Source organism: Babylonia areolata, chromosome 25 (genome assembly GCF_041734735.1).
Source record: "Babylonia areolata isolate BAREFJ2019XMU chromosome 25, ASM4173473v1, whole genome shotgun sequence".
NCBI lineage: Eukaryota > Metazoa > Mollusca > Gastropoda > Neogastropoda > Buccinidae > Babylonia > Babylonia areolata.
The window spans coordinates 24,486,196-24,497,478 of NC_134900.1; the positions used below are offsets into that span (position 1 = coordinate 24,486,196).

The window sequence follows — 11,283 nt, forward strand, 5'->3', positions numbered from 1 at the left end:
CGTCACTATGACTGTAAGTGGCAGGTGTTTTTGTCACAGTTATTGTACCGTCACTATGACTGTAAGTGGCAGGTGTTTTTGTCACAGTTATTGTACCGTCACTATGACTGTAAGTGCCAGGTGTTTTTGTCACAGTTATTGTACCGTCACTATGACTGTAAGTGACAGGTGTTTTTGTCACAGTTATTGTACCGTCACTATGACTGTAAGTGCCAGGTGTTTTTGTCACAGTTATTGTACCGTCAGTATGACTGTAAATGCCGTGTCCTTGGGAAAGGCACCTTGCTCCGATTTCCCTCATCTCACCCAGGTGTGAATGGGTACCTGAGTTGTGAGAGGGGAAGGTGAAGACGGCGGAAGGAGTGAATCTGGAAGCGAACGAGACACAGTGGACCTGAATTCACTGCCCGCGATGGTCAGCATTTTGGTCTCTTGCCTCCGGGTCGGTGGCCTTGCATTGACAAAGAACCCATGGCAACGAGAGTGTTGTTCTCTGGGTAGAAGAAATCCACTCTGATATGTGCACAAATATATATGCATGCACTCAAGGCCTAACTAGGCGCGTTGGGTCATGCTACTGGTCAGGCATCTGCCTAGCGGATGTGGTGTAGCGTACTTGGATTTGTCCAAACGCAGTGACACCTCCTTGAGAAACTGTGAAACTGAATCTATAATGATATGACATGGGTACTTTTATCCCGCCTAACGTCGGTCGAAGACCATGCTCTAAGCGCTCTACAAACACGGGGTCATCTGCACAACAGGCTGCCTACCTGGGTAGAGCCAACTGACGGCTGCCATTGTGCTCTCATCATTCGTTTCCTGTATCATTCGGTCATGGAGAGGATAGGGGCAGGGGAGGAGGTCAGTAAAGGTTAACCCAGAATTAACCCCCTTCGTTTTGGAATAACGTGATTAAACTCATAGACAGGGGTTAATTACCAAGCGGGGGAATGAGGAATGGGGTCGATCGGAACTAGAATGATCGGGGGGTTAAACCTGGGAGGGGTGTTTTTAGGCTGTAACACCTGGACTGTTGCAGGAAACCGGACCTTCGAGGATTACGTGGACCTGTACAACCACACTGCCGTCAGAGTGGAGAAGGACATTAGGGAGCTGGGATACAGCCACGTCATTTATGGTACACTGAAGTAGAAAGAGAGTGTGAGAGAGAGAAAGAAAGTGAGAGAGAGAGAGAGAGAGAGGGAGGGAGGGAGGAAGAGAGGGAGTAACTATGTTACCGCCAGAGCAGAGGACATAGGGAAGCAGGGATGCAGCCATGTCATTTGTGGCACGCCGAGAGAGAAAGTGTGTGTGTGTGTGTGTGTGTGTGTGTGTGTGTGTGTGTGTGTGTGTGTGTGTGTGTGTGTGTGTGAGGTGATGGAGGGAGAAAGGGAGTAACTATGCTGACGCCAGAGTAGAGAAGGACATCGAAAAGCAGGGATATATCCATGTCATTTGTGGTGCACTGAGAGAGAGAGGGTGGTGGTTGGGAGTGTGGGGGGGGCTTGGGGGGGGATAAATAGGGAGAGAGAGAGAAAGGAGGAGGAGAGAGGTGGAGAGAGAGGGACAGAGATGGAAAGAGATAGACGGAGAAAGAGAGGGAAAGACAGACAGGCAGACATGCAGAGACACGGAGAGAGACATATATTACATGCTTCCAAAAGATGAATACAGATGATTGGCCTTGCCATTGTCTCAGAGTATGACAGTCCCAACTATTTCTATTGGCCTTGACAATGTCTCAGGAGATGACAGTCCCAACTATTTCTATTGGCCTTGGCCTTTTCTCGTGTGATGGCAGTCTCAGCTATTTCTATTGGCCTTGACATTGTGTCAGGAGATGGCAGTCTCAGCTATTTCTATTGGCCTTGACATTGTCTCAGGAGATGGCAGTCCCAGCTATTTCTATTGGCCTTGACATTGTCTCAGGAGATGGCAGTCCCAGCTATTTCTACGACAACTACTTCTGGAAGCTGTACTCGGGCAACGAGAACTGTACGGAGCCCCGGGTGATTTTGGCCCATCACCTCTTCCATCTCAACCCCCGTCTCAAGATTGTCATGATCATCCGGCACCCCGTTGACAGGTACGTTTTATGCTCATCCACTATCCCTTTAACAGGTAGGTGTCATGATCATCTGCCACCCCGTTGATAGGTAGGTGTCATGATCATCCGCCACCCTGAGAGAGCATTTTCGTGATATACAGACAATAACTGTTGTAACTTTTTCTTGTCACTGAACTGCTGTTATCAGACCTCCGTGTGGTTATGCTACACAACACACCTTCCTGTAGTTACACTACACATCACTCCTTCCTGTAGTTATACTACATATCACACCTTCCTGTAGTCATACTACACATCACACTACACAACACACCTTCCTGTAGTTATACTACACATCACACAACACATCACACCTTAGTTATACCACACAACACACCTTCCTGTAGTCATACTACACATCACACTACACAACACACCTTCCTGTAGTTATACTACACAACACACCTTCCTGTAGTTATACTACACATCACACCTTGCGCAATAGCCGTGTGGTTACAGCATTGGACTTTCAATCTGAGGGTCCCGGGTTCGAATCTCGGTAACGGCGCCTGGTGGGTAAAGTGTAATTCATGTCAGCGTTCAGTTTGTTACAGAAACAAGAACCTAGCCAGCATGTATCCCCCCACCCCTGAAAACAGAGTATGGCTGCACTAGTCATTAAAGACAAGCAAGTAGAGATCATCAGTGACTTTATATTTCTCGGACTGATCATTTCCAACGATTTGAAATGGGAGAAAAATAGGGGGAAAAAATGTTAAGAAAGCACAACAGCGCCTGTACTTTCTTCGGCGCCTCAAAAAGTTCGGAATTAAAAAAGAAATCATGGTTGATTTCTACCGAACAGTCATTGAAAGTGTGCTTACCTTCGCTATTACTGTTTGGTACGGAAACATTTCCAAGACAGAAGCTGCAGCCCTTAACAGAATCGTAATAACTGCCACCAAGATTACCGGGGCTGATCTACCTTCTCTAGAAGACATATTATAAGCGGCTAGTCAAAAAAGCAAAATCAATCAGCCAGGACGAATCACATCCAGCTTTTGGGATTTTCGAGATGCTCCCCTCTGGTCGACGGTACAGAAGTATAAGGACGAAAACCAATCGCTTCGACAATAGCTTTTTCCCCCAAAGCAGTCAACGCCCTGTCTCTCGAACAAATCCAGTATGATAAATAGAATTGTGCAATCAACAACCATCTGCCTGAAGATCTAGTCATCAGCCCCATCCACATGTAATATGCAGATTCTGTTCAAATGTGTGTGTGTGTGTGTGTGTGTGTGTGTGTGTGTGTGTGTGAGAGAGAGAGAGAGAGAGAGAGAGAGAGAGAGAGAGGGAGACAGAGAGAGAGAGAGGGTTTGTGTGTGTATGTGTGTGTGTGCGTGCATATGTGTGTATGTGTGTGTGTGTGTGTGTGTGTGTGTGTGTGTGTGTGTGTGTGTGTGTGTGCAGTGCGTGCATGTGTCAGTATGCACAAGTTTTTATACTGATATGCACTTGCATGTATCCTAATTTCTACTGTATCTGTGTTTGTGTATGATTTTCAATTTATGTTCGTATCTTGTTATGTACTATCCCCCCCTCCCCGCCCCCCCAATGTTACTTGTGACCCCGGTACACTTGGTAATAAATACATATTCTATTCTATTCTACATGGCTGGGTAAATGTGTGTATCCATGCATGACTAAAACCTGAATGACTGACACAGGAAAGGAATGATGAGCGCCCGATGGCAGATGTTGGTCGGCTGTACGCAGGTAGGCAGCCTGTTGTGAAAATGACTCTGTGTTCGTAAGTCGCTTAGAGCTTGGTCTTTGACCAAGGATAGGCACTATATAAATATCCATGTCATCTTCACATCTTGTTGCAGGCTCTACTCGAGGTACCTGTTTGACTTTGGGAAATTGGAGAGAAACTTCCCACCCTCTCCCGAGGAGTTCCACGACTTTGTGGTACAGTGTCTTCATCACTACAAACTCTGCTTCCAGCGTTGGTCGATACGGCACTGTCTCTACAATAGGACCTTGTGGGAGTCTCTGCCTAATGTTAGTAACTGCTCTCTATCTGCCTGTCTGATGTCTGTGTCTCTGTCTCTCTGTATGTCTCTCTCTTAGTGTCTGTCTCTCTCTGGGTATCCTTTTCAAATCTCCAGGCATGAGAAGCAAAGATAAATCGTTACCGCTACGACTGACAGCATTAAACTGTGATTGGTGTCTCTGCATCACTTGCCATTACGGACAACAGGTCACTGCCGATGCCGAGTTATCTGAGGAGCCCATAGGGAAGTAAACTGCAGTTATTAGATGTACAATTAGATCTCTCCATTGGAGAAAAGAGTAATGGCTCCATATTGCACTCTGAGAAGGGTTTCGAATTTAGATTTCCCTTTGGAAATAACGGAAAGGTTGTTCAGTTGTTACCTGCGCTTGGTTTCATCCATGATTATGTTCTTTGAACACACACATACACACACTGGAACACACATTTAGGTAGAGATAACCACTAATGAGCAAATAGCTCCTGAAAGATCAGTTATCTACCCCTGAAAGTTTACCCACACACGTCTCTTTATTACCACATAAGCACGTGTGTGTGTGTGTGTGTGTGTGTGTGTGTGTGTGTGTGTGTGTGTGTGTGACCCAGTTACGGGTCCAGGAGAGCGTGTATCCCGTGCTGATGGAGGATTGGCTGAGGGTGGTACCACGTGACCAGTTCCACTTCATCCGCTATGAGGACTACAAGCAGGACATAGGCAGAGAACTCCGCGGTGCCTTCCACTTCCTTGGACTGGGTGAGGTCCCCTGATATGTACGAGGGATGTTCATTAAAGAGTTCACCTGATTTACTTCCGTTTATTGTAGGAGGCTGACATTGCCCATGTATAATGATAAACATCTCTATAGTTCACCTGGTAAACTGCATCTCTGAACTCGTAACAGTTTCTCTATTATGTGCTATGGTGGAGTAATATGTGATAACGGAGCCAGTCGAATGCAGAGTGGTCATCAAGTCCGCACACCAAGGGAGATGTTTGATGAGATAAAAGAGACTTATGAGGAGGATGCCCCATCGTATGACGTAGCCAAGCACTGGCATCGTCAGTTCAAGTGTGGTCGGACATCGTTGGAAACGGCTTCCATTCCCGGGCGACCACAGTCCGCCATTGATGAAGACACAATCCATTTTTGAGGATCGCCGCACAACCGTTCGCCAACTAGCCCAAGATGTCAAGATCAGTGTGGGGTCTGTGGAAAAAAAAAATCACCCATGACCATTTGCACATGCGGAAGTTGTCTGCACGATGGATTCCCCGGTTGCTCACACCTTTCCAGAAGCAGGAACGAGTCACATGCTCCCAGGTTCTTTTGGTCATGTGCCAAGAAAACCAGGAGGAGGATGTTTTTCGACATCCCAATTAGGGAGGACAACGAAACGTGGGTCCATCGCCATGATCCAGAGACTAAAGCCCGGTCCAAGCAATGGAAGCAGTTTCACTCACCACCTCCAAAAAAAAAAGGCACGTGTCCAACCCTCGGCGGGCAAGGTCATGCTCACGGTCTTTCGGGACTAGCACGGAGCAGTGATGATGGATTTCCTGGCAAAGGGTACCGCAATTACCGGGACATAGTACTCTTCATTGCTGCAGAAATTGTGGGAGGCCATCAAAACGGAGAGGCGTGGCATGCTGACCAAAGGTGTCCGCCTCCTGCAAGACAACGCCCCGGCTCACAACTCGCATGTTGCCCAGATGGAAGCACGGTCCTGTGGCTATGAAATCCTTCCTCACCTCCCTTACTCTCCCGACCTCGCACCATCTGACTTCCACCCCTTTCCAACCATGAAGACATCTTTGAAAAGCAAGCACTTCCCAGACTATGAAACGTTTATTTCCGAAGTCGTTGCCTCTGGCGCAACCTGCAGACCTATAGGGGCAAGGTCTTCACAGCTGCATAAAGCGATGAGAGAAGCATGTCACCCTTGGTGGTACCTATGTAGAGAAAAACTAGTACCTGTGCCAAGTTTCGTTCCTCTCACTCCATGGGAAGTGGGTCAGGGGAAATCTGTAATGAACATTCCTCTTATTATGTCAGCCAGTAGTTCATGAACTGTGGCGTTTGTGTATGATGTCAGCCAGTGGTTCATGAACTGTGACGTATGTATAATGTCAGCCAGTGGTTCATGAACTGTGACGTATGTATAATGTCAGCCAGTGGTTCATGAACTGTGACGTATGTATGATGTCAGCCAGTGGTTCATGAACTGTGACGTATGTATAATGTCAGCCAGTGGTTCATGAACTGTGATGTATGTATAATGTCAGCTGATTCATGAACTGTGGCGTATGTATGATGTGAGCTAGTGGTTCATAAACTGTGACGTGTTTCCATAAATGTCAGCCAGTGATTCATGAATTGTGACGTGTGTATGATGCCAGCCAGTGGTTCATGAACTGTGACGTGTGTATGATGTCAGCTCGTGGTTCATGAACTTTGACGTATATATGATGTCAGCCAGCGGTTCATGAACTGTGACGTATGTATGATGTCAGCCAGTGGTTCATGAACTGTGACGTATGTATAATGTCAGCCAGTGGTTCATGAACTGTGATGTATGTATAATGTCAGCTGGTTCATGAACTGTGGCGTATGTATGATGTGAGCTAGTGGTTCATAAACTGTGACGTGTTTCCATAAATATCAGCCAGTGATTTATGAACTGTGACGTGTGTATGATGCCAGCCAGTGGTTCATGAACTATGACGTATGTATGATGTCATCCAGTGGTTCATGAACTGTGACGTGTGTGCATGATGTCAGCCAATGGTTCATGAACTGTGACGTGTATGCATGATGTCAGCCAGTGGTACACGAGCCGTGACGTGTTTGCATGAATGTCAGCTAATAATTCAGTAACTGAACCATCTGTACAAATGACCACGAATGGTTCACCAACTGAAGCACACGGCATGCACAGATCAGTGGCTGTTGAAACGAGCGTTGTGCTGTGAACACTGTTGAAGATCCCCTCACAGACCAGCAGCTGAGGAACATCACATCTCGAAAAATCAGGAACCAAGGAAAGTTTGTGAACAAGACGGCGCCAATACTGCCAGAGACGAAGCAGATCCTGCAGGAGTTTTACCAGCCCTTTATTCGACGTTTTGCTGCAATACTCAACAACAGGAGATTCCTGTGGGAAGATTTACCTCAGCATGGGAACGGCACTGCACGCTAACTGTCAGAGTCATTTTAGCTGGATAGAATGTTGATTCGTACAGCCCTAAGTGAATACATGTTCCATTGTGACGGCATTACCAGATGAGCAAATACAAGCTTCTCTCTCTCAGGCTACATGTGCAAGGGCTATAAGGAGGAAAGACTCCTTCGAAATGTGGATTTAATGGGTAATTGAGGTAAAGGGCAAGACCTGTGTTCAAAATGACTCAGAGACTGGGTTTGAATGATAACAAAACCACAGCCGGTATTAGCCATCGCTGTCATGAAATGGGTAGATACATGTTATAATTTAATTTCTATTTCATGTTTTCTTTTGCTGTGCTTGGGTGTGTTTTATACTTTTCACAGTTTGCTTTGAGTTGGTTTTATTCCTTTTTGCAATCCCTGGAGGTTTTTAATACCTCAATCATTCGGCCGTAGTTTCTTGTTACATTCAGAAATATATTCCTCGATCTACACGTGGGCATGTATAGAAGATGGAAAAAACAGTCAAGCAAAAAAAGGTGATAGCTTGTTCATAGTGATCGATCTTTTTTTCTTTAGTCTCTCGCAATCACTCGATTGACATTCAAGTACACAGATTCATATAAAAACAATAACCATCTATGTAAACGTGAATAGTAGGCCTCCTTCGGTCATGGCTGACCATGGATAGAGTATATCCGACCTAATGTCTAATTGGGCTGTCTGCTTGGACCAAGGCGACGCTGCTTGGTCCAAACGTGAATAGAAATCATGAAATTACCCCCAAGGAAAAACAAACAAACACTTTAATCAAAATAATGCTCTCAATTTTTGTCAGGCAGATACTTTTGAATAGACCATGAACAGTAATGTGTGTGAAATACAAATGTGGCTTATTCCAGTTAGCTTCATCTGTACTCAGGTATGAGCTGATTAGCTCAATTGAGAGGTTTTGTCTGTTACGTGAATGCACGCCGTTTCCAACTGCGTGAAGACAAAAATAATTGATATCTGCCAGTCGGACTTATTTGTTGACTCTGTGTGTGTGTGTGTGTGTGTGTGTGTGTGTGTGTGTGTGTGTGTGTGTGTGTGTGTGTGTGTGTGTGTCTGTGTCTGTGTCTGTGTCTGTGTGTCTGTTCGTGTAGATGATGGATGTCTGTGTGTGCAGTCCCACAAACGTGAACCAGAAGAGGGGTGTCTGTGTGAGTATTCTAACTCTAACCTTGAATATACTTTAAAAAATCTCTTTAAGGGTAAAATGATCGCGGAACGCTTATTTTCACGTGGACCTGACAAAACAAAACATTGAAAACATATCAAAGAAAGAGAGAGAGAGAGAGGGAGGGGGGAGAGAGAGGGGGGGGGGAGAGTGAGAGAGAAGAAGAAGAAGAAGAAGAAGAAGAAGGGCAAGAACAGCGGGAAGATGAGTGAGACACACACACACACACACACACACACACACACACACACACACACACACGCACGCACGCACACACGCACGCACGCACGCACGCACACACAGAGGCACATAGACAAACAAACGATCACAGAGATAGACACACATACAGAGGGATATTGAGAAGCAAGGCAAGGCGAGGCAAGATGGAAAATGGAATAACTTTGAGGAAAGAAGAAACAAGAATAACCCCCAACACACACACACACACACACACACACACACACACACACACACACACACACACACAGAGGCACTCACGCACGCACACACGCACACACACGCACGCACACACACAGACACACACATACACACACGCACGCGCGCGCACACACACAAACACACACACAGGGGCACTCACGCATGCACACACACACACACACACACACACACACACACACACACACACACACACACACACACGCACGCAAAGCAATAAAACCCCAACCAACACGAATTTCTGACGGCACAACCATTAACCCATCTCTAGAAGTAGTAGAAGAAGAAGAAGAAGAAGAAGAAGAAGAAAAAAACAAGGATTAAAAAAAAGAAAAAAAGGAAAACACACACACACACACACACACACACACACACACACACACACACACACACACACACACACACACACACACACACTTGCATCCTCCCCAAACAGGCGGGGGGAAAAGCACGAACAGCCGAACGCGGTACACTGAGCCGCGTCTCTTACCATCCCCTCCCCCACACCGTCCCTACCCCTACACCAAAACCTGCACACACACACACACACACACACACACACACACACACACACACACACACACACACACACACACATGACTGCTTGCACAACTTTTCCCTGCTCCGCCCACCTATCTAATCAGCAGCTGATCTTTTGCTGCACTCAAATTCCGAAGTGCAAGAGTTATAGTTCCTGTGTCCCTCCCCCCACCCCACCCTACTCTCTCTCTCTTTGCATGGCACTCACGCCATTTAACTTGTGAAGGGCGGCGTGGATATACGTGTGTCTCGCTGCTGGATTCAATATTATAACAAGGTCTGTAGAGGTGTTGTGATATGCAATAGCATCGTCGAGTGATGTGTGTGTGTGTGTGTGTGTGTGTGTGTGTGTGTGTGTGTGTGTGTGTGTGTGTGTGTGTGTGTGTGTGTGTGTGTGTGAGTGTGTGTGTGTGTGTGTGCTTTCCATGCACGACTGATTCGTTCGTCAGTGCCAGGATTTTCGCACAGTGCTGAATTCACGATATAAAACCATTATTGATGATAGAAAATAAAAAGAATAATAATACAGATAAGAAGAAGCAAAAAAAAACAAAACCAAAACAAAAAAACAAAAAACAAAACCCCACAAAGTTCAGAGGAGAAGGAACGTGATTTACCAACTATCCGTTTGCCGTTAGCTTGGAAACTGAGGTAAGATGGAGTTAATATTACAGGCTGACTGCTGAAGCTGGTGGTGAAAGGAACAACAAAATTGTGTAAAGGTAGGCTGTGTTTTGTAGCTTTCTTTGTTTTCACACTACGGCTACTACTGCTGGTGCTGCTCATCATCATCATCATCATCATAAGAAGAAGAAGAAGAATGATGTAAGTATTTCAAATGAAAGTTTAATGCGCCACACTCTACTTCTATTGGATCCAAATTAAAAAAAAAAAAAAAAAAAGAAGCAAAAGATCAGCTGCTGATTAGATAGTAGGCGGAGCAAAGAGAAGTTGTGTGAGCAGTTTGTGTGTGTGTGTGTGTGTGTGTGTGTGTGTGTGTGTGTGTGTGTGTGTGTGTGTGTGTGTGTGTGTGTCTGTCTGTCTGTCTGTCTGCCTGTGTCTGTGTGTGTATGCGCGCGCGCGTGTCTGTCTGTCTCGATAAATCAATTAATCCCTGGATTGATTAATCTGGACTGGTCTAAATCCAAAACAGGATAGGAATAAAAACAACAACAACCACCAAAAACACGAAATTACACCATTTATATCTATCTATCTATATCTATACATATATATGTGTGTGAATGTGTGTGTGTTTGTGTGTATGTGCTCGCGCGTGCGTGTGTCTGTGTACGCGCGTGCGTCTGTGAGTGTGTTTGCGTCCGGCTGTGTCTGTGCCTGTATGTGTGTTTACATGTGTGTGTCCGTGTGTATTTCATTGTCTGTGTGTGTGTGTGTGTGTGTGTGTGTGTGTGTGTGTGTGTGTGTGTGTGTGATATTAAGTGCGTGTATTTGTGCGTGCATATTCGTGTCTGTGTGTGCATGTGTGTCGGGGGGGGAGGGGATGCGGTGTGTACGTGTGTGTGTGTGTGGGGGGGGGGGATGGGGAGTGAGGGGGGGCAAGGGTTGTAGGGGGTGGGGACGTGTAGGTGTGTGTATGTGTGTGTGGGGGGAGGGGGTGCGTGTCGGAGTGTGTATGTGTGTGTGTGTGTGTGTGTGTGTGTGTGTGTGTGTGTGTGTCGGTGTTTATCCAGCTGCTGTTCCTATCTATTGCACAAGAGGTGAAAGCCAACTTTTCCCTCCTTCTCTTACTGTTATTCCTCTTCCTCCTCCTTCTCCCCCTTCCTCCTCCTCCTCC

The 11,283-nt window shown here is 46.1% G+C and overlaps 1 protein-coding gene across 2 annotated transcripts in view; it reads left to right on the forward strand.

Moving 5' to 3' along the window:
- The first annotated feature begins 9,666 nt into the window (after nucleotides 1-9,666).
- The window catches only part of LOC143299498 (venom serine carboxypeptidase-like), a 26,470-nt gene continuing 24,853 nt past the window's right edge, over nucleotides 9,667-11,283 (forward strand). Inside the window, exon 1 of one of the 2 annotated variants that reach the window (XM_076612746.1) lies at nucleotides 9,667-9,762. The gene's annotated coding sequence lies outside the window, so the exon portion shown is untranslated. Of the gene's footprint in view, nucleotides 9,763-10,077; nucleotides 10,208-11,283 lie in introns of those variants that run through there. The other variant, XM_076612747.1, reaches the window with a different exon arrangement.